The following is a 22,500-nucleotide window of genomic DNA, read 5'->3' as shown; positions in this document are numbered from 1 at the left end:
CCGAGGTCAAATACAACCCTGATGAAATCGAGTTTGACATCCCTGGCCTAGTGTGGTTAAGGCTCCATGCTAGAAACCAGGAGATGGTGAAGAAAGTTCTTGGATGAGAAGCGAAACGTCTTCACAGGAGAGGGTAGTTCTAATTCTGCTTTAGGCATGAAAATCAGCTTGCTGACTTTGAACCAATTATAGTCTCTCAGCCATCCAGGGTTGTCTGGAAAAACGGCAGGAGGAAGGAGTACAGGTAATCCTTGACTTATAACAGTTCATACAGTGACCATTTGAAGTTGCAACGGCACTGAAAAAAGTGGCTTATCATTCTTCACACTTATGGCCGTTGTGGCATCCCCATGGTCACACAATCAAAATTAAGGTGCCTGGCAATGGACTCATATTTATGACAGTTGCAGTCTCCCTGGGTCATGGGATCCCCTTTTGCGGCCTTCTGACAAGCAAAAAAAAAAAAAAATCAATGGGGAAGCCAGATTCAGTTAACAAGCAAGTTACTAACAAATGCAACGATACACTTAACAGCATAAAAATCATAAAACGAGGCACACTCCCTTAACAAACGTCTCACTTAGCAACGTAAGTTTTGGGCTCCATTGTGGTGGTAACTCGAGGACTACCTGTATTAGATATGTATTAGATATGTTTGCTGCCTTGAGTTATGTAATAATAAAAAATAAATAAAAGCGGGATATCTCTAGCTCGCTCCCTCTCTCTTGCTCTCTTCACCCACAACAAACAGTTTGGAAAAAGACTCCTCGTATTCTTTGCACGCTCAAGGCGCTGTTTACTCCCCGGTTTGGCAGCTGCGAAGCAAAGAGATTTGGGGGCCGCTCTTTTTGCTTTGTTAAATCCCTCGCCGAGGGATCGGAGAGGCCGGGTCTCTCGGTCGCCTTATATATCTCAGGGCTGCGGCGGCGGCGGCGGCAGATGGAGAAGGCCTAGAGTTCTCCGGTGCGAACTTGGATGGGTGGGTGGATGTCGTGGGGGGGAGAGCCGCTAGCGGGACCCGCAGAGGTTCCTCTCTCGCCCCCGCTTGAGCCGCTCGAGAGGCGAAGGTGGGCGGTGTGGGAGGGAGACTCGGGCTCGCTCCTCCCCGGCCTGAGAAGGGGGAGGGCGCGCTGGTCGCTCGCTGCCGGGATGCGCCGGCGGGGGCTCAGCCGGTCTGGGCAGCGCACTGAAGCTGCACGGGGTAAGAAGGGGCGCGCTTTGCTGATCCGGATTAAACGGGTTGGTCTGTGGGTTGGGAGGGGTGAGGTTTGCATTTAAAGAGGTAAGGGTAAGGTAAGCAGATGTGCTGCTGCTGCCGCGACCCCTCTCCACCCCCCGTCCCTTTAGTTCCATGCTCGGCTAGGCTTGCTGAGCCCTGGATCTTGTTCCTGTGCAACCCAGCAAGTCTCAAAGCTGTTATTTACTTCGGGGGTGGGGGGGTAGTTTCGTTCCCATGCTTCTTAGCCAGTCACCTCTCTGCTTCTCTTCCTCTTTAATCCATTTGGGACCACAGCTTTATGAAAGGTGATGTAAGAGCCAGTAATTATAATAATGAGACAGAGTTTGCAGCACTTGGTTGTGTTTTCCCTCACCTGTCTACCGTGAGGGAAATGCTTAGTGGAACTATCCTATCTTTTTTCGTTAGAAAGGCATTTCTGGATTAAACTCAGCAACAGTTCCTAATCTGCTCTCCCCGGCTCTGGGGAAATAAGGGAGAGGAGCCCCTCTTGGTTATGTGAATGGTCCACCTGTTGTTCTATCAGAGTCTTTGTTAAGAGTTGCAGCCAAGGATCTTTAACTGACTAGATTCTCCTCTTTATCCTTTCCTGAAACTTGGGGCCTCCCCATTCTCTCTCTCTCTCTCTTTCTCAGCTTTAGAGTTGTTGCTGACTTTGGTTTCATAATGGGTTTTGTGTTCCTTCACAGTCCCTTGGAAGAACCACGTTTCTCTTTGCAAAGTTAGAGAGATTGAAATGTGAGGAGTATTGTAACAAACGTCTCCGTTGGGTTTGGTATCATCGGGTCAGGTACTGGAAGCTCAACGCTATATTTTCCCCTTGCCTCCCCAGTTACCAGCTGCTGTGCTGGAGCTTTGACAGCAGAAGCTTCAGTTTTATTACACAAAGAGCATTTGGGATACCCACGTGAATGTCTCTGACCTGAGTTGACATTTAAACCTGTTGTGCTGGCTTCAGCATCTACTTTTAGCATTTTCTAAATTTTGTATTCTAATTTTCATTCAGTAGATTCCAGTCTGCTTAAACAATACATTCGAGTGCACGTGTGTGAGAACCATTTAAATAATCTCTATAGGAACTGTGCTAGACAGCTGATAACCCTTGGTAGGCTTAATCTATAGGCCCTAGACTGTAGTAATCAATCCCCATCATGTGTTTAGGCCAGTCTTGCTGAACTTTTTAAGATTAAGATGTCTAGTGTCCTAATATAAAACATTTGGAGGCTGCTAAACTGGGCACGGCTTGCTTGCACTTTCTTTCCACTCCTCCATCCTTCAGACTTTGCTTTCTGTACTTGGACAATAAGGAACTTTTTACCATGAACTGTATCTTCCATTCTATCAGCTGATCAACTCACCTGTTGTTCAGACCACAGCTCCATTTCAGTTCCATTGGATGTCTCCTACAAATGTGGCGGCCTTATGCCATCCTCCCATTCCTGTCTCTGGAGTTATTATGCAAATTATGTATATCATACTGTATATTTCATATCATCCTTTCATCAGGTAGCTGGTTTGCCTGACGCTGTTCTTCATTGATGTGCATCCCTCCCACTCTGTTTCTCAGTTCCTTTTTATCTTGGCATCCCCAATGCTTTGCAATTGCTCAGGCTCAAAATATTTTAGGCAAGCAACAGAGGGAGGAGGAAGACGGAACTGTCTAAATCCAGGGGTAGGAACTGAGTAGAAACCTGGCTCCCTGCCGGCCTTGTCCCTTTCATCCAGTAACTAGAAAAAAATAGAAAAGTGGAGGAATATGGCATAGGGGTCGTTTTCCATAGCACAGTCCACCATTGTGAACAAAAAAATTTGGTAAAAACTTTTCATCTCCCAGAACTGAAACAACTTATACCATCTGCCTCCAATCTTGCCCACACTTCCAATAAGGAGATGTCACATTTGAGAAACAAACCAGGAGTCTTGGCTTCCACTCCTATATTTCCAGTTGGGACTAAATGTATTCTCTGGGTCTCTTGAGTCTTCCCTCAGTTATAAAAGACCAAATGATGTGTCATGAGAAATATAACTAAAGGATGCTCTGAGTTCTGAAAACTGCTTATTCTGTCTTTGCACGATCCATGGCCTTATCTACCTCCACTCAGTCAGTGCTGTGCTGACAATTCTTTCGCTACTTGTCTGGATCCTTTTTTTTTGTTCTTGACATGACATGTACTGGACTTCTTGCTGACAAGGGAGGATGGATAGTGCATCTCTGCAGAAGTCTCTGCTCCGGACTTAGCATTTTTCATCCATAAGGCCAGCTAAGAACACTCAAGATATGCAGAGGGCAAGATTCTTCATGGAATCAGCAATTCCTAGGCCTGTGTATTAAAATATCTTACATACCATTGACAATTTTAAACATTTTAGGAAACAGAAGTTTTGGAAATAAAATGTACACAGGCTATACTAAGAAGGCTTCAGATGTTTGAAACATAACTCCTCCCTTTTAACTGGGAATTAAACTGATGTCCCTGACGTCACCCGTAAGGTCTGATTCCACTTCCAAGCTAGTTCTAATCCCTGGGATAAATGCCTTTGTTCTATCTTACTTTTTAAAAAGCTCCGCTAAGTGGGTCTCTCTTTTGCTTCCAAAGTTTTATTTCCATAAAGTTATGCAGAAAATGTAACTTTTGAAGGAACCGTAAGATATCTGGGGAACAGAGTTCAGGGCCACAAAGCAGGAGACTGAGTGAAATTAGGTTTTGAGGGTTATACTGATGCAAGGATTGATTTAATTGGATTTGGGTTTCGAGGGAAGTTCTCTTGGTTTCTGACAGAGATGTGCTTATTGTAGGCTTATTCATTTATGGTTAGTGATCAGTTTCCCACTCTAGAATGGAAAGAGTCTTGTGTTTTTCAGTTTTCAACAGCAATCACCCGAGAGGGCTTGAAGGGGTTCTCTGGCTGCAAGCATGCAGTGTTGCAAGTTCACATGGGAGAGATTGTGAATACGCATGTAAGAATGCTCAAGGCTGTTGAGGGGAAGAGGAGGAGGAGGAGGCCGTGTTGTGCAGAACGGGGAAGAACTTTTCCCCTCTGTATCTGGAATTTGTGGAGGAGAGTACGTGGTGGGGCAACGAGAGTGTGCATATACTGGAAAAAGGAAGGGGGAAACTTTTGTTTATTGCTGCAGATCAAAGGCTGATTACAGTGAATTGTGTATCTGCAGCTGGGTTCTCAATCCCCAAAGAAGCAAAATGACCCTTTTGCAGCCCGTGGTCTGTCAAGCAATAAAATACCCAAGTAAAAGAACACTATAATGCTGGGGAGTAAGACTCAAGATTTAACCTACTCTGTGACATATGTACAGTGTTAGAGTGAGCAGGGATTGGGTTTTTTTGAGGGGGGAGGCGGGGAGAAAAACATGCAGTTACATAACAGAGAAAAACCTACATCCAGCCAAAAACATCTCCTCCCCCCTCCCTCCAACCCAGGAAAGCAAACAAAAGCAAAAGTCTTTAGATCCATCCTGAGTTTACTAGGGTCTAACATCATGACCAGGGCAGCTATTTTTGGCATAGGTATTATTTTGGGCTGTTATCTGCTGAACATGGGGTTTCTGCTCATTAGATGTCATGACAAGATGTAGTTACATTACCACCTGGCGTCTCCCAGCTTGGTGCACCGGAGAAGACGCTGCTGCAAACTGCCTCTCGTTGAACGCAGGCAGTCTGAGATTGTAGCTGCCCTACAGCTTGACTTTGTGGCTTGTTAGAAAGCGGAGTGGGAAGGGTTGAGCTTCTAGCTTTCCTAGTGCAAGTGGCGCCTCAGGAGCCCCAGGGGCGGTAAATAATAAGGCCTGCTCAGGACGTCTTTCAGCACGAGAAGCCTTTGAGATTGTCTCTGTGGAAGACCCCCACTTTAAGCTTGGTGTGTGAATTTAGCAAAAGGAGATGGCCTCCTTCATGTACAACAGAGCAGAGAATCAAAATGAAGCAAGTTGGGAAATCCTAGGAATGCCTCTTGGTATCTTCCATTGCCCATGGCTGAGCATACTCAGGCTTTGAAGAGAGAGTATGGTGCCTCTCTCTTACTGAGCTTCCTCTGGCGTAAAAAATCCCGAATACTCAGAAATTTCAAATTTCTCTTGCCTTATGCACTAATTGAATCATGACCATGGCGTCTGCCTCACTAAATGGTTATGGAGCCATCTTAGATGCAGTAGTGGATGTCAGGACAGCTCCTTTTTTGTTGTTGTTCAACTTAATTACATGGAGAATGAACATTCTGAGGTAAAGTGTATGGATAGAAAGTAGGAGGAGATCCTGGTATCTTCTAATTTATTGGTCTAAGTATGGTAATGATGTGTGAATTACTACTTCTTGGGACAATGATCTCGGAAAAGATTGAGAAACATTTGGAGTTAGGATAGAGAAGTGTTTTAAAACCCCAGTTCTACTCTTATTCCAAGAAGGAATAATTCAAATGGCGGGTCAGGACATGTGGTTCCATTTATAGGTCTTTTGAGGAATAATAGAGGTATAGAAAAATAGATGTTGGAGTTTATCTCTAAGCTCTGCAAGACAACTGAGGACTGTTGCTTACTTGGTAGGATACTCTAGAGACTAGGATTCCTGGTTGTATTTCTCCTTCAGATAAACCTACATTGATTCCGTAATCTTTCATTGCTTGAGCATAGGGAGCCAATAAGTAACTATGCCAGTGAGTTAGTACAGAGGCAGTCTAATGCGTTCCAAATATTTTGGATTGTGAGAGTTGTAGCCCAGAACATTTAGGGTTACTTGGTTAGCATTCAGGATTATGCCTATTCTCTCTTTAAGTGATGTTTTAGGAGAATATAACATAAGAATAATAGGGTTGGAAGGGATCTTGGAGGTCTTCCAGTTTAACCTCTGTTCAGGCCCTATACCATTCCAGACAAATGTCCTTCCATTTAGAATAGAAAATTGAATAGTGTTTTCAATATTCAATATATAGTATATATTCAACGTAGAAAATTGAACAGAAAGTTGGATGTAGAATAGAAAAAGAGTGGCAGGAACATTAAAGACTACAGTCCTTGAATTTCTAGTTTGAAAAGAAAAGAAACATCCTTTGGGGTATGTTATCTATAATTATCTTTTTCAGGAGAATAAAGAAATTGTGTGTCCAATTAACAGGATTTTGTTGTTGGTGATAACTAATCCCATTCTAAGATGAACAGTCCTAATAAACTTGGAAATACTCAACCAGAGCTGGAAAACCTATGAATTAGCCATAACAAATTGGAACAGTAATCAGGAATAATGGGATAGGTAGCCCAATAGGATCTAGTAAATAAGAGATTCCCTCTCTGCACAGTATTAATACCTTGAATAAATGTTGGCAACTTATACTTCTTGAATGTAGAGAACCAAAGAGATCACCTTGAAAAAAATAAGCCGAGAGAGTAAATTAGTCTAGTGAGTTAAGAAGATGTCAGCCTGAGTTTCTTTCGCCTTCTTCCTCTGTGTCAGGGACTGAAAGTTTATTTTGCAACCATTGCCTTTGCCTTATTTCTTCAAGTTCATCTCTACATTACAACAGCTCTTCTCCCTTGGGAGAGCTGATATTGGCCTCCCCTCAACACTCATATACCAATTGAGAGTTTAGGGGTAGAAAAGGGAATAGTAGTTGCAATGATGGATTGGAGTGTATTTGGGGTGAAGCCCTGGGATTTGGGGGCACCCTACCTTCTCAGTTTCCCTTTTTAATTTCTTACTACTTAACTGATTTGGGAAATACAGTATCTTTGCATCTTGGCTGTTGTTGGACCTGAAACATTACCTAGTGTTTCTGAACAACGGGATGCTAAATAACACCAGGAGAAAGTAGTCCCAATTCAATAATTCTATTCTTTGTTCCTGTGTAGAATCACAGAAGGGCCCTGAGCCACAGTTTCCGCATTGATGCAGATGTAGGATAGCGAAGACATAAGGCTTGCGGAGAACTGAAGTTAGTGGCTGGAGTTGAGACAGCATTGAGAGATGTTAAGAGGTGGGCCTAACCAAACTCAGAAGACTTGGTTCTGGGATGTGGTGCAGAGTTCCAGCTTCTTGACTCCTGCTAGTGAGTCCTTTAGTCTGTCAACTGAAAATGGGCGTTGGTAGAAGTTACCCTGAACGCCCTTTCTATCTATGCTGCGAGAGAGCCCAGGATGGGTTGACTCCTTCCTATGAGGTCATTTAGCTGAGTCTGTACTAAGATATAAAAGCCAGCCCCGGGAGAGACCCCAGCTTTGGCGAAGATACTTGACAGACTGAAAGGTGTCTCTGAAAGCACAAAATGAATACAGAAATATGACTTACCCTCTCCGGACGAATCAAGGGAGGGGCTGGGCTCTCTCGCAGCATAGATAGAAAGGGCGTTCAGGGTAACTTCTACCAACGCCCATTCTCCTCCATGCTGCATCGAGAGCCCAGGATGGGACATACCAAAGCTTGCATGTCCACGGGCGGGTCCTCATCTGGCTCATCACACTGACTGTTAAACCACTCGTTGAAGCACCCGTCTGCCAAAGGCTGCAGTCACCAAGGCAAAGGTATCCAGATGGTAGTGTCTGATGAAAGGAGACGGGGAAGTCCACATGGCTGCACGACAGATCTCCTCCAAGGGTGCTTGGGTCACCCAGGCAGCAGAAGTGGCCGCGCTTCTGGTAGAGTGCGCCGTCAGACCTCGAGGAACCGGAAGGGCCGCAGCTTTGTAGGCCTGCTCAATGCAAGATCTGACCCACCTGCTAATAGTAGGAGAAGAGGCCTTGTGCCCCAAGTGAGAAGGGAAAAGGAAACAAACATGGCTTCCGACTTCCTGAAGGATGAAGTGCGCTTAATGTATATTCTAAGAGCCCTTCTTACATCTAACGTGTGCCACTGCCGCTCTAAGTCATGGTGCGGGAGTGGGCAGAAGCCAGGCAACACAATGTACTGGGACCTGTGAAACCAGGTGTTAACTTTTGGAATAAATGATGGGTCCAGACGGAGAACAACCCTATCATCGTGAAAGGAACAAAGCTCCTGTCTGATGGAAAGAGCAGCGAGCTCGGATACCCACCTGGCTGAAGTGACGGAAATGAGGAACACTACCTTCAGAGTCAGGAAACAGAGAGACACTGTTCTAAGGGGTTCAGAAGGGGGGCTTCGTAAGGGCATTAAGGACCACATGAAGATCCCAGGAAGGATACCTGTGAACCACCAGTGGATGCAGGTTGGAAGCCCCTTTCAAAAACCTCATGACTGAAGGGTGATGGGATAAGGAAGGAAGCGAAACCCATGAAAGAACCGAGGAGAGGGCCTCAACCTGCCTGGGTAAGGTGTTGGGGGCCAAACCTTTCTCCAGATCATGCTGAAGGAATCTAAGAACCTCTGCCGACTTGAAGGCACCATCGGGAAAGGGCCTTCCAGGTGGCATCATAGATGTGCCTTGTAGAAGGTTTGTGAGATGCCAGGATAGTGATGATGACCCTTTCCTCTAACCGCTGCCGCTCAAGTGCCACACAGTCAGCTTAAGCCACTGGGGCTTTGGATGGAGCAGAATCCCCTGATGAAGGGAGATTAGATGGGCTGGAGTCCTCCAAGGAGAAGCCACAGATAAGTTGACCAGGTCCGCAAACCAGGGCCTCCTTGGCCAATAGGAAGCCAGGAGGAGGAGCTCCGCTCGTTCCTCCAACATCTTCCGAATTACTGCCGGAATGATGGGAAGCGGTGGAAATGCATAGAGGAGACCTTTGGGCCATCTGCACCGAAGAGCATTGGGCCCCTCCGCTCCCTGACAAGGAAACCTGGTGAAGAATCTGGTGACCTGGGCGTTTTGAGGAGTGGAGAAGAGATCCACCTCCGGCATATCGAATCTTAGGGAAAGGTCTCTGAATAGAGACGGAGGAATGGACCATTCTGCCTGGTCAACTAGGCACCTGCTGAGCCAGTCGGCCTGGGAGTTGTCGACCCCGGAGATGTGGTCCGCCGAGATCGACAACAGGTGTTTCTCTGCCCATAACCCCAACTGTAGAGCCTCTCCCAAGAGGGCTCTGGACCTTGTCCCCCCTTGCCGGTTGACATGAGCCATTGCGGCCATGTTGTCTGAAGGACTGAGAGCCGGTCACTGAGTGCCTGAAATGCACGAGAGCTAGAAAAATGGCTCTGAGCTCTAGCCAATTTATGGGAAGGCTCTGCTCTGACCTGGACCAAACACCCTGAGCTATCTAGCCCTGCATATGGGAACCCCAACCCAGGAGGCTGGCATCGGTGGTTATCACTAGCCTGTCTGGGACCCTGAACAGAAGTCCCTCCCAGATTAACGGGGAACGCCACCAACCACCGTATTTGTGGTGGGAGCGGGACCTTGATGGATGAGTGGCTGGTTCCTGCTTGTTGGTAGGGAAGCAGGAACCATTGGAGTGGACGGAGTGGAAAAATCCATGGCTCTGGAGATATGACAGGGTAATTTGCAGATCCCGATGGGCTGCATGGATGGAGGAGGACAGAATCAAAATGTCATCCAAGTAGCACTGGATCGTCACTGGAACAGAACGCAGAGATGCCATCAATGCTGCCAGAACCTTCGTGAAGACCCTTGAAGCCAATGAGAGGCCGAAGGGAAGTGCTCAATACTGGTAATGAGAAACTGGCAATGATGAGGCCAAATGGGGATGTGGAGGAGAGCCACCGTGAGATCAGTGGAAGAAAGGAGATCACCCTCCCGAACGCTCTCTTAAAATAGAATGCAGAGTCTGCATTTGAAATCGCCTGTATTTTACAAATTGGTTGAGAAATTTTACATCAAGGATGGCTCGCCACCCCCCCTGAGGCTTTGGTAACGATGAAAAGGCGAGAGTAAAGCCCACATCCCGTTGAGAGGGGGAACAGGTTGAATAGCTCTGATTTCAAGAAGGTGTTGAATGGCCTGATTCATGAGGGCTTGCCTTGACATGTCCCAAGAGACAGGACAGATCAAACATTTTTCTGGGGGTGGCGTTAGGAAGTCCAATTGTAACCCTGACCTAATAATGCTGAGCACCCAGGCGTCGTTGACTCCTCCCATTTGGAGACAAAGAAGGCTAGATGACCTCTGATGGGTAGGGAGAATGAGGGATTACTTAGCGCGACAGAAGGAACAACACCCTCCCCCCTGAAAGGGCCGTTTACCAGTAGAAGGTTGTTGCCTGCCAGATGCTTCCGAACGTTGGTCTTGGCGTTGGGAGTATGGCCTCAGAGTGGGGGAAGCGAGATGAGGTCTCCGCTCAAAAGGCAGGAGGGCGATGAGGAGCTGGGCGATAAATCGGCTTTCTTCCAGAGGAAGAGAGAATTTTACGTTTATCTCTGGTTTCGATGAGATAAGGTCCCAGAGCATCGCCAAAAAGCTTATCGCCTGCAAATGGAACTGAAGCCAGCTCTGCCTGCCAATTTCGGAGCCATAATAGTCATCGTGCTGCTACTGAAGATGCCATGGCCTTGGATGCAAATTTTGGCGGAATTGAGAGTGGCATCTGCAGTGAATTCCACCGCTGCGATAATCCTATTAAGGTCTTGGTGAGACCGAAGGTCAGAAGCAGGCAATCTATTCTGGAGTTGGCGCAGCCACCGTATGGATACCCTCATGAAAAAGGATGCTGCTGTTGAAGCCCGAACAGCCCATGCAGCGGCCTGGTGATTGCGCTTGAGGGTCTGTTCAGAGCGTTTATCATCCAGTTTCAGGATATCTTCTGGCTCCGTGGGAGTGCCAGAAGATGAGAATGAGGCCAGAACCGGAATGTCAACAGAAGGCACTGCCAGGGCATTGTCCAGGGCTGTGCTGACGTTATAGAAACGCTTATACAGAGAAGATGGGCGAGGACCTGCCGAAGGGGAAGCGCACTGTTCCTTGACCATGTCCACGAACAAAGTGGGAGAAGGCAAAACCTCTGCATGCATTACAGGCTTGGAGAAGAGTGAGTCTCCCTGGCTAGAGGGATTTCCTCGTGGCTCAGGAGCCACTTCCTCCAGTGACAGCTTGGCTGAGCAATCGCCTGAAGAGAGAAGGATTGAAGACCAATGCAGAGGATGTCTGTTCTGGGTGAGAATCCTCTTCCTCTGAAAGATTTTGGTCAAAAGTCTCGCCCTCTTCACACTCTTGTATTAAGCCTCTTGTATTAATTATTTTGTATTAAGCCCCTTAGGGTATAAATTGGCCCCCAGGCTTACAAAATGGCCGCTCACCTCATGGTGGAAGGCTTCAATCCAAGATGGCCGCTGACTAGGGGAAACAGGCTCCAAGATAGAAGAATCGCTCCTTAGGCTATAAAGAGCCCCAAGCGAAGTTAGCAAAGGAAAGGGCAGCCTCCGCCCGCACGATCAGCTGGCTGACGCTGTTATCGGTTTGCCGATCACTTTTTACGATCGCTCCAAACTGCAGGCATGGGGGAGGTCTGCAGACGCTTCCCAGCTTGCCTGCACAGAGCTCTGTAACGCTGCTCCCAAAGTTGCAGGAGAGAGAGCCCTGCTCTCCTGGAAGAGCAGCTGTCCTGATCCCTGGGAGCTGCTTGAAGCGAGGAAAAAAGGTACTGAAGATCGCTGGTGATTGCTATCTAACAGAACGCTTTCAGGGACACAGCTACTGACTGAAAGGAGCTGAGTCAAAAGCTGGGGTCTCTCCTGGGGGCTGGCTTTTATATCTTAGTACAGACTCAGCTAAATGACGTCATAGGAAGGAGTCAACCCATCCTGGGCTCTCGATGCAGCATGGAGGAGAAACAAAAATTCCTGTTGTATTCCTGTAAATATTCTCAACTCCTACCCTGTCCTTGTAGAAAAGATTAGACCAGAAGGAAGAATTTTTCCATTTTTCTTTTCTGTGGCTCACTCACTAGCTGTCAGGGCTGGGCAAGTCCTCGAAAGAGGTGCTTTGTCACGTGTGGGTTCAAGCATGAATCAACACACCTCTTTTTAAATTGTTTAAAACAGCCATGTGGTTGCAAGGCTCATTAGCTGCTTCTGGCTTTCTCCACACACGTGTGCATGCACAACCTGAAATGTGGAGCTTTTGTGGGCAAAGGAGCTCTCCCAGTGACCTCTGCTGTGTTGTCTTAATTATTGATCAACCCTTTCCTTATAGCCTGCATGGAAAAGAACTTCCTGGTTAAACTGAGAAAACTCAATACCTAGCTGTACATGAGGATTCTTTAAAAATACAGGGGTTTGCAGTCCTTTATTTTGATGTCCAGTTGTCCCCCCCTCCCAAAAAAAAAAAAAAAGGCTGAAAAGGATTTGAGGTAATAATTGGTCTTTTCATTGGTTTCCAGGAAGATGGCATTGTTAGATTACTGCAGAGAAAAGTGGTGGTTGCAGTATGGCATCAGCTTTTGTGACCATCAAAAGAAGCAGAATTACGAAGGGGGAGCTGGAATAGATGAAAATTTGAGCCATAACAAATATGTATGTCAAGGAAGGGCTCTAAGGCATGTTTGTTTTCATTTCAGATTAGTACAGAGTTTGCCTCAAAGGCTGCGTTCCCGCATGACAGAAAAGCAGGATAAACATTGAAATGCTGCTGCTTCTTGCACTTGAGAATGCCTTTCTTAGCTTACATCCTGGAAGAATTGGTGAAAGATAGCATTTTCATCCCAGTTACATGGCTGAGCAAGGTAGCATTTCAGTGGTGGTACTTTAAAATCCATTTGAGACCGTTAAAATGTTTATCAATTTAGCAGATAAGAATAAAAACACATTCTATATAAGCAAGAAAACACAGGCCAGTCATTTTTATAGATTTGACCCTTTTCTACTTTACATGTCTAGAATGATTGATGCTTTTATTTCAGGACTGGAATGCCTGATGGTCTTTTGGGTTCCTTATTTTCTCCATTCACATTTAATTTTTGTATTTTAATTGTCTTTTAGAATTGTTGGTTTCAATTCTTGATGGTTTCAATTCAGATTACTTACATTGTTCTTTTTTTCACTGCTGGAGGCTTCTTCTGGAGGAAGAGCAGTGTAAAATTAAAATTAATAGTAATAATATTTCAGTGAAAAGCATGTGATCTATTGACTCATGATGCAATCTTTTGCATGTTTATCTAGAAATACGACCTATTATGTTCAGTAGAATTATGTTATTCTCTAGCACAATTAGAGACTCAGCCGAGCTGCAATCGGGAACTCTAAAACTAAAGCCATATAGCAGAGCTGTTACAGAAAAGATTTCCTACAGTAGAAAATAATTGATTTGGATTACCTTTGAAGATTTGTCCAGTGTTATACTGCAGTTGTCCGTAATGGCAAACATTATGTATTTATCACTGGACAAACAGCTTGAGTTAGAGAGTTGAGCCCTTTCAAGGCAAGTGCTAGAAGAGGTGATAAAATCCAGAAATTCTCTTTATACAGCAATTGCTTATGTTCAATCAAAACTTCCCCCAAAACCTGTCTACAGCCCGATACTATTGCTCTGACAAGTCATATATCCCAACCTACCTTTTGTTAACAGGCCCATAGTTGAAAGTCTTACCTTACTGGAGGCAATGTAAGTTATGTTGCATTTTTTTCCATTAGACTTTTCCAGCAAAAACAACACAATGTCTTTTGGCATGTTAACGACTAATGTTTATATTATTGCATACACTTTTGTGGATCACAGACCCCATCATCAGAAGCCTAAAAATTGTGGTCTTATTTTGGATCACTACCTGGATTAATTCTTTCTCCCATTCCTTTCATTTTCCTGTTTTCCTTTCTCTTATGCTCCCTTCCCTGCAATCACTGTCTAAATATATTACTTCTCTCACAGGACTCTGCTCTTCTGTACTCCATGAAGTACGTTATGATGCATGGAAAGTTTAATTTCTTAGTTGTTAAGATGATGCAGTTCTTTGCCATTTGTCAAAAAACACCACTTATGCCTTTTCCCCAGCTGATTAAATAAAAGATATTCCATTAAAATGTAACTATCTAAAACATTATTATAAGAGCAAATATTTAAGGATCTCCAAGTCTGAAGACTCTTGGATTGTTTAAACTCACAACTACATTCAAAGGTTGGCAAGTCCATTTTCTTCCCTGGATTCACAGTCCATTTCCCTCTCTTCCAGTTTGGTTAGGAGAAGGCATTTAGAAACGCTTATTTCCATTTGGGATTAATCACCCCTTAATGGATGGGGTGACTTGCTGACTTGGCTTCAGAGCATGGGATGAGCCAGTGCTTCCCCAACAGCAATCAAAGTTGCCTCTTCAAAGCCTTAGAGAGAGCCAATTGTATCCTAATTGTTACATATTGTAATTAGTTACTGGAACCAAGAGCTCAAGTCTTCACTCAGGTGTTTAAGCAGGAGAATTGCTTTAAACTGATTGGTTGCTCGGCTGACAACTCCCTATAAAAGGAGCACTGTCAGCCAGACTGTTGCTGGTTGTTTCACTGGGTTAATAAAGAGCTTAGCTGAAGATCACTTTCTGATTCTCATTCATTCGACCCTGAATCTAACACCAATCACAACAATAAAGCAGCAGAAATGTCAGCAGTTAGTAGGCTAGAAACAAGGAGAAGACATTCGCAGGAGAAAGTACAGGTTATGACCACAATTGAGCCCAAAATTTATGTTGCTAAGTGAAACATTTGTTAAATGAGTTTGCTCCATTTTACAACCTTCCTTGCCACCGTAGTTAAGTGAAAAACTGCATTGTTAAGTTAGTGACATGGTTGTTAATGTGAATCTGGATTTGACTTTGCTGGTCAGAAGGTCGTAAAAGTTGATCACACAACCCCAGGACACAGCAACCATCATAAATGTGAACCAGTTGCCAAGCATCTTGATCATGTGATCATAGGGACGCTGCAATGGTCGTAAGTGTGAAAAACCGTCATAAGTCAATTTTTCCAGTGCCATTGTAATTTTGAATGGCTGCTAAATGAACTGTTGTAAATCGAGGATCACCTGCATCAGGTGGGGATATTTTGGTATAGTAATTATGCTCTGTTGCATTTTTCTTTTCTTAGAAACAAGGGTTTCTGGCAATTTCCAGGTTGTTAATAAGGACTGTATGTGGCAAATTGAAATGCATTCAGACAACATGGAATTCCAGCAGCTGGACTTCAAACCAGCCCCAGGGTCACTTATTTGCAGCCTGGGTGCTTGGGAACCTGTTCACATTTATGACTGGTTACCAAATATTCCATAATTATGTGATCTCCATTTGCAGTCTTCCCTGCTGGCTTCCCCAGAAAGTCAATGAGGAAGCCATCTGGGAAGCCATCTGCAAGCTGTTGCGGCAGGCAGCAATTTGAGAACATGGAGCTAACATTCCCCACCCAGCAGGCAATCCTTTGAAAGCAAAAGAGCTGCCTGCTATGGGGAGGGCAATTCCTTCAGTGGAGTTGTAGAAACAGAGCTCAGATCCCAAACAGAGCTTGGATCTGCTTAACAACCTGGGAGATTGCTTAACAACTGCAACCAGGAGTGCCAGAATTGTGGTTTTTGAATGAAGCAGTCATGTGGGCATCTTGTTTAGTGACCAGTTTGCTCAGTGACTAAGATTCCAGTCCCGTGGCCAAAAGTCAAAAACTACCTGTACTGTGTTATAGAACAGTGAAAGCATGCTAACTTTGGGGATATGTCACAGCTTAATGTGAGTTGTGAATGCGCTAGTTACATAAATAATACAGTTGTGTGGCCATCACTGATGGTTGTTATGTTAAACATAGAAGTTTTGTGTTACTACTGTACCATAGAAATTTTACACAGCTATCCTTCGGAAGTCTCTGTTAAAGAAACTCTTTTCTTCTATACTCCTTAACTGAAAGTTGCAATTTCACAATTTGGAGGGATGAAGAAAACAACATTAACAAGAACATGGAAAGTGGTAGGGAGTACAGAATTGAACCCTTAAGAATTAATTGAGTGACTTTGCTTGTTTTCAGAAGCAGGTTTCTACTTCTTGTTGTACCTCTATGTTCTGGTGAGATTGTGCTGAAATGGGCATTTCAATACTTCTGTCCCATCCAACGATGATAAAAGCAAATTAAAAAAATAGCAAAAGTATATACAAGTGCAGACACAAATAGAAAGTTGCACCAAAAATAAAAAAAATAATACAAATTTTCATAGTTTACATGCAAGTCACAGAATTCGGCTTCTCCCATTTTATTATTTATATCAAATGAGTTTATTATCTGTAATTCTGTATAAATAGAACACACACGGCCTTTTGAATTAATTAATTAACATGTTCTGCTTTGTTCAGTGAAATTATTAAATCCTGCTCTGATCTAAATAATTTCCTGTTCATGTTTCCTTCATACTTTGCATTTTGTGATATGATCTTCAGTCTTGTTTTTGTATTTCTCCTCTTGAAAGATTGCAGCTCAATAAATATTGTTACACAAAATACTATGTATTAATGGTATTGTGTCATCTATTGTGAATATGTAGATTCTTTCTGAGGAGTCTATAAGGTTCATAGTTAAGTATCTTCATATAAACAGGCCGAATCTTGCAGAAAGATACTGAGACAGAATAATGTTCTTTTATCTAGATCCCATGTGGAAGGATGATGACATAATGGAGTAGAAGTTCAGAGATATTGAACTGTGTGGGTTTAGATAGCATTATTTCATCTTGAAAGCATGGAGCATGATTTCATGGTCATCTTCTCTCCTGATAAGTGGATGTGTGTTTGCATTGACCCTACTAGGAGAGGCCTACTTTAATGCAGTTGTTTATCACAGTGGTTGCCAACTGGTGGGATGCAAGAAAATTTTGGTGGTCCACGAAGAAATGTCACCCCCAGAGCACCCCCCCAAAGCAATTAATCCAGGCTGCGTAGGAATACAAGGTTGCGCCCCCCCACATGGCCCGCGGGAACCCTCCCCGCCCACTTACTCCTTACCTTGCAAACTTGCCTGCTAAGTTGCTATTTTTCCTTTTTTTTCCTGACCATCAGCTGTTCTGCTGTGCCGGGAGATTTAGATTAGCTACAAAGCAAGAAACCATTGGATTTCTTGCTTTCTAACTAATCTTTAGATCTTCGGCTCTGCTTAGAACTGAAGCTTCTATTTTTCAGTGCAGACTCAGGCAACAGATTGCAGATAGATAGATCTCTTAAGTGAATCTGTGATTCTGTGAGCAACTCGATCTGCCTGCCTGCTTTGCCTGATTTTGGGTAAAAGTTGCTCTTTTTTTAAATAAAAAATTCAATATTTACATAAATATTTATAATATTTACATACAAGCCATGCCCAGCCAGTCGCATGACCACCAAGCCACACCCACAAATTGGGCCATGTCCAGGACCCGGTTGTTAAGAAATCTGAATCCCACCCCTGCCTCTGTGTGTTTGTGTGTGAGAGAGAGAGGGAGAGGGAGAGAGAGATGTTAGATCAGATCTCTCTCACTCTCTCCACCACCATCAGCAAGCCATCGTCAGTCAAAATTCATATTAGTGGTCCCCGGGATTTAAAATTATGGGTTTGGGGGTCCCTGAAGTCCAAAAGGTTGGCGACCCCTGGTTTATCAAGAAAAGCAAGGCTTCTGGTCACTTGGGAAGATGTTTCTGTGTGTACAGTCAGTTGCATTTTTCTTTACATTGCATTAAGCTGAAAAGTATGAAGGCTAGGCAGCCTATGGAATGTGCCACTCTCTTGCTTTGTCTGGGCAGCAGCTAAGGGATCTAAGAGGGACTGTTATGATGACCCCCACCATATGATGTCATACATTTCTGTCAGTTCTTTGTAACAGTAGATCCCCAAGGGAAGGGAAGTAGTTCTGAATGGAGCAGCAGCATTATTCTACACCAAGAGAAAGGGAGGCAATTCATGGTCTTTCCTTCAGTCTGACTCATGACTGGATCATGTGTTTGAGAGGTGAAATGGTGCCTGGGTTCAGTCAGATAATTTCGGATTGACTCTGATAACAGTGCAATGACAGGGGTGGAGATTTTCAGAATTCTACCTAATCAGCAACATTTTGGGGTTTTCTTTTTTTAGATCAATAATAATGTTAAGTTACGCAAATGGAACACTACACTGTATCAATAGAAGTTTAGTTTCCGAATCATGGAAGGCAAGGTTTACACTTGGCCAAATCCCGTAAGTAGTTGGATGATACGTTTTAATGAGAACATGTATTGGAAATGAGTTTATGGAAGAAATAAGGATGGTGGGGAGATTGGAGAAAGATGGAGACCAGTTGATAGGTTTAGGTTTGAGAAAGTAAGAGATTAGGGGAGAGTGGTAGATAGCTCTCTTGAAGAATCTGAAAGAGAAGGCAATTTCCAGCTGAAAATGCATGCGTAAAATTGTTAAGCCTGGATTCCCCAACGGGTGTTAAGGAAAACAAACTAAACAGAATGTGCAGCGAAGTCAGATAGGAAGACAGGTAAATGTGTGAGATAAGTTTTCTAGTTAACACGCAGTAAAAATACAGATACGCTTGTGCTATCAAAAATATAATTTTTTCCATTTAAGAATTATAGCATAGTCATTATAAACAGTCCATTAGTCATATACCAAATTCAGTCAAGTCTTGTCGAGGATACTCTAATTGCAAAGTCCAGGTGTCGAATAGCCAGTGTCAGTACACATATAATAAATCTGTCCAAAACTTATCTTCTCTCCGTTGAGAAATATCTTCAAAGTAATCCAACACTTCTTCTCCTCCCGATCCAGCAAGAATGCAGTCTTCAATAAGCCAGCCAGTAAGAGCCAGAGAGTGCCTTGCTGCTTATATAGTACTTTTACAGCTGCACCCTTAATTACATTCCTAAAGTCACATACACTTTATCTGACAAACCATGATTCATCATTTTATTATCTTTATTATCTTTACCCAAAACAGTTAGGGTAAAACAATGTTATCCTTAACAAAAATGTTCCATGGGATGGATTCCATTTTCTTGGGCATATACTTAATGTAAGCAAAAAAAAAAAAAAGCAGGTAACCACTATCCTTTGTCATGGCACTCTTGGGCAAGGCCTTGCCATTGGTGTGAGCAGACAGTTTACAGGAAAAAACCTATTTTGCAACTGTTTGTCTCTGGGGTTCTAGGATAAAAGCCAAAGGGAATTATTGAAATTCCTTAGTCATTAATATTCATTTAAGTTATTATAGTCATGTCAGGGAAAGTAATACCAGAGATGGGAAAACTGACATTTGGCAGTTCTAGAACAATTGTTATTGAAATTGATAGAACGTCTCTATTCCTGTTTTAATTAATATTTGACATATTTGGCAATTAGTTTGAGTGGATGGTTTTGTGCATTGTGTAGATTACTGTAAATTGGCTTAAATTTTAAATTCCTAATTAAATAAAACATGAACAAAGCACTTTCCAATCATATAGATTCCAGCAGGGCTTAATCATATCCTGTCGGATTAAATTTGATCGACTGAGTTTGGCTCCTTTGCTTTATGATTCATCTGCTGCAAAAAAAAAAAAAGTTTCCCCTCCTTTCTTAACTGTTGACATAACTAGAGGAATTTTTTGCAACTGTTCTCTAGCAACATGTGGTTAATACAAAAGGCTGGATGCTCATTCATAAAGCTAGAAATTTGTTTGTGTTGGTTATTATACTGCATATTTGTAGATATGCACGCAAGACATGTTGTTTTCTTTTTCGGGCTGAACCTTTTGTATCTTCTGGCTGTTCCAGAGAAGTAGCAACAGCTTACACTTAATTAGAGGAGGAGTACATCTAAAATGAGTTCTTGCTGATGACATTCTGCTTGGCCTTGAGTGGCAGTGATATCTATTACATTGGGCAAAGTCAATGGAAATGTTAACAGGTACAGTGATAGGGCCTGGGAAATTGCCAGGGTATCTGGTGGGGAAGGAGGACAGTGCACCCCCCCCCCATCCAGCCCACACACACATCTAGGGCTCTTGGGTTCTTCCTCTCTTCTGCTGTAGGAGAAGGGATCTGTGGCTGAGATAGGGGACCGTAATGCTGATGCCCTAAACTTTGGTGACCTTGTATAACCAGTAGCTTGGCTTGTTGCCTTGTGACTTATAGGTTGCGACCGATCTGGCTCAAGACAGAAAGTAACTGGATATATGATATCCCAAGTGTTTAAAAATCATTCAGAATAGACACCCCCCCCCCCCCTCTAAAAGAAACCCTTAATTTTGCTCAGGACGGCTCCATTGTTTGTATGCGTTCAGCCTTTTTCTTACATATTGTCTCTCCGGACGAAATTCTTTTTTGTGAAATTGCTGTTCCTGAGGTGGGTGAGTGGGGAATTCAAGTATCCCAAAATTATTTTTGGTTTTGCAGGGGTTGGGGGTGGGCATTGGGTAGAATGGACAAAAAGGAATAAAGGAACAATTAAAGTAAAAAAAAAAAAAAAATAGCACCCGAAAAATGTCTTTAAAAAATAATCAGGCAGTCAATATCTGAACTCCTTGTGACTACTTTCAGACTTTAAAAAAATTGGGAGAATTGATTCTGGATTCCTGTCCCATATTATTTTCTGAATATTCTCAAAGATAAGCACCTAAAATGATACATGAAGGAATTATCGAAGTGTTGACTTTGATTGCTGTTAGAGCTTATGGCCTCATATCATAAGTATTGGTTGGATGGATGGGTAAGGGAGAAGGGAGGGAAGGGAGGGGGAGGGGGGAGAGAGGGACACACACACACACACACACACACACGTATGTATGTATGTATGTATGGCATTCAGCTTTGTTCGGGTATTTTCCCACGTCATAGTAGTTGTGCTTTTAAAGTTGTAGCAACGTTTCGGCAGAATCTCATCTGCCATCATCAGGCTTCAAGCACAACTACTCAAGCACAACTACTCAAGCACAACTACTATGACATGGGAAAACTTATTTTATCAGCTTCATCTGTATTTAATTTAGTTAGGCTGGATTATTTATTAATTAAATACAGATGAAGCTGATAAAATAAGACACCAAGTTACCAACATCCTATGCACAAGCAAACCACCCAAAAGCAACTTGCAGAAAAATGAAATTAAAGCGCTACAAACCCTGAAAAGAGATAGCAGCATAATCATACTTCCAGCAGACAAAGGGAATGCCACAGTAGTAATGGATAGAAAAGATTATGAAACAAAATTGACAGACCTACTCCAAGACTCCACATACAAACCCATAAACACAGACCCAACCACATATCTGGAAAAATTAACCAAGAAGAAAATTATAACCAGCTACATGAGCAAAGAGATCCAACAGATGATCATCCCAAGAGAAAAATCTTCCAGATGCCCCAAACTATACGGCCTCCCAAAAATACACAAAGAAGGCATACCTCTCAGACCCATAGTCAGCTCCAGAGGAGCACCACTACAAAACCTAGCTAAACACTTAGCAAAACAGCTACAGCCCCATGCTGAAACAGCAGCTTCACATGTACAAAACTCATACCACTTCTTGGAAATGATCAAAGATCTACATGTGGAGCAAGAAGATCTGCTTGTAAGTTTCGACGTGGTTTCACTATTCACTCAAGTCCCGATAAAAGAGACCCTTGAAATCATCAAATCATCAAAAATAAATACCAACCAACCTCATGGAACTAACAGAACACTGCTTAACCAACACATATTTCATATACAAAGGACAAAGATACAAACAAATTGAAGGAGCCCCTATGGGATCACCACTGTCACCTGTCATTGCAAACCTGTTCATGGAAGAATTCGAATCCAGAGCCCTGGCCAATGCCATCCACAAACCCAAACTATGGTTAAGATACATCGATGACACATTTGTGATTTGGCCCCATGGAAAAGAAAACCTAAACAATTTCCTAACACATCTAAACAGCACACACCCCAAAATCAAGTTCACCATGGAAACGGAAACAAACAAACAACTACCATTCCTAGATGTACTAATCTACAAAAAAACAGATGGCACACTAGGACACACTGTATACCAGAAGAAAACACACACTAACCGCTACCTCAACGCTCAATCCCACCACCACCCAGCACAGATAAACTCCGTGGCTAAAACACTAATTACCAGAACCAAACGCCTGGCAGACAAGACACACATTAAGACTGAACTATGCACCCTGACTAAAGTACTGACAGCCAACGGCTTCCACAAAAGCAAAATCACCAGCTTGATCCACAAAAACACACTGAAACATAATAGAGACCCAGAAGATGAACAGACCTATGGAACAGCTGTCCTGCCCTACATAAGAGGTACTAAAAATTAGTAAGGTACTACACAGACATCACATCAAGACTGCCTTCAAAACAGACAGAAAAATAGCAGCCATCTTTAGCAACCCCAAAGATAAAATTGACCTGGAAAACCAAGGCATATACGAAGTCCCCT

General features: G+C 43.4%; 1 protein-coding gene across 10 annotated transcripts in view; it reads left to right on the top strand.

Annotated features, from left to right (window-relative positions):
- The window catches only part of ZNF385A (zinc finger protein 385A), a 178,050-nt gene that overhangs the window by 83,968 nt on the left and 71,582 nt on the right, over window positions 1–22,500 (top strand). Inside the window, exon 1 of one of the 10 annotated variants that reach the window (XM_087956433.1) lies at window positions 1,067–1,201. The exons of the other annotated variants lie outside the window; for them this stretch is intronic. The gene's annotated coding sequence lies outside the window, so the exon portion shown is untranslated. Of the gene's footprint in view, window positions 1–1,066; window positions 1,202–22,500 lie in introns of those variants that run through there. 10 annotated transcript variants of the gene reach the window in all.

The sequence above is a fragment of the Notechis scutatus genome, chromosome 2, assembly GCF_049901735.1.
Source record: "Notechis scutatus isolate UNSWTSFEM ecotype Mainland chromosome 2, rNotScu1.2, whole genome shotgun sequence".
NCBI classification, from domain to species: domain Eukaryota; kingdom Metazoa; phylum Chordata; class Lepidosauria; order Squamata; family Elapidae; genus Notechis; species Notechis scutatus.
Note: the sequence above shows the minus strand (reverse complement) of the source record. Positions and strands in the feature narration are given on the sequence as shown.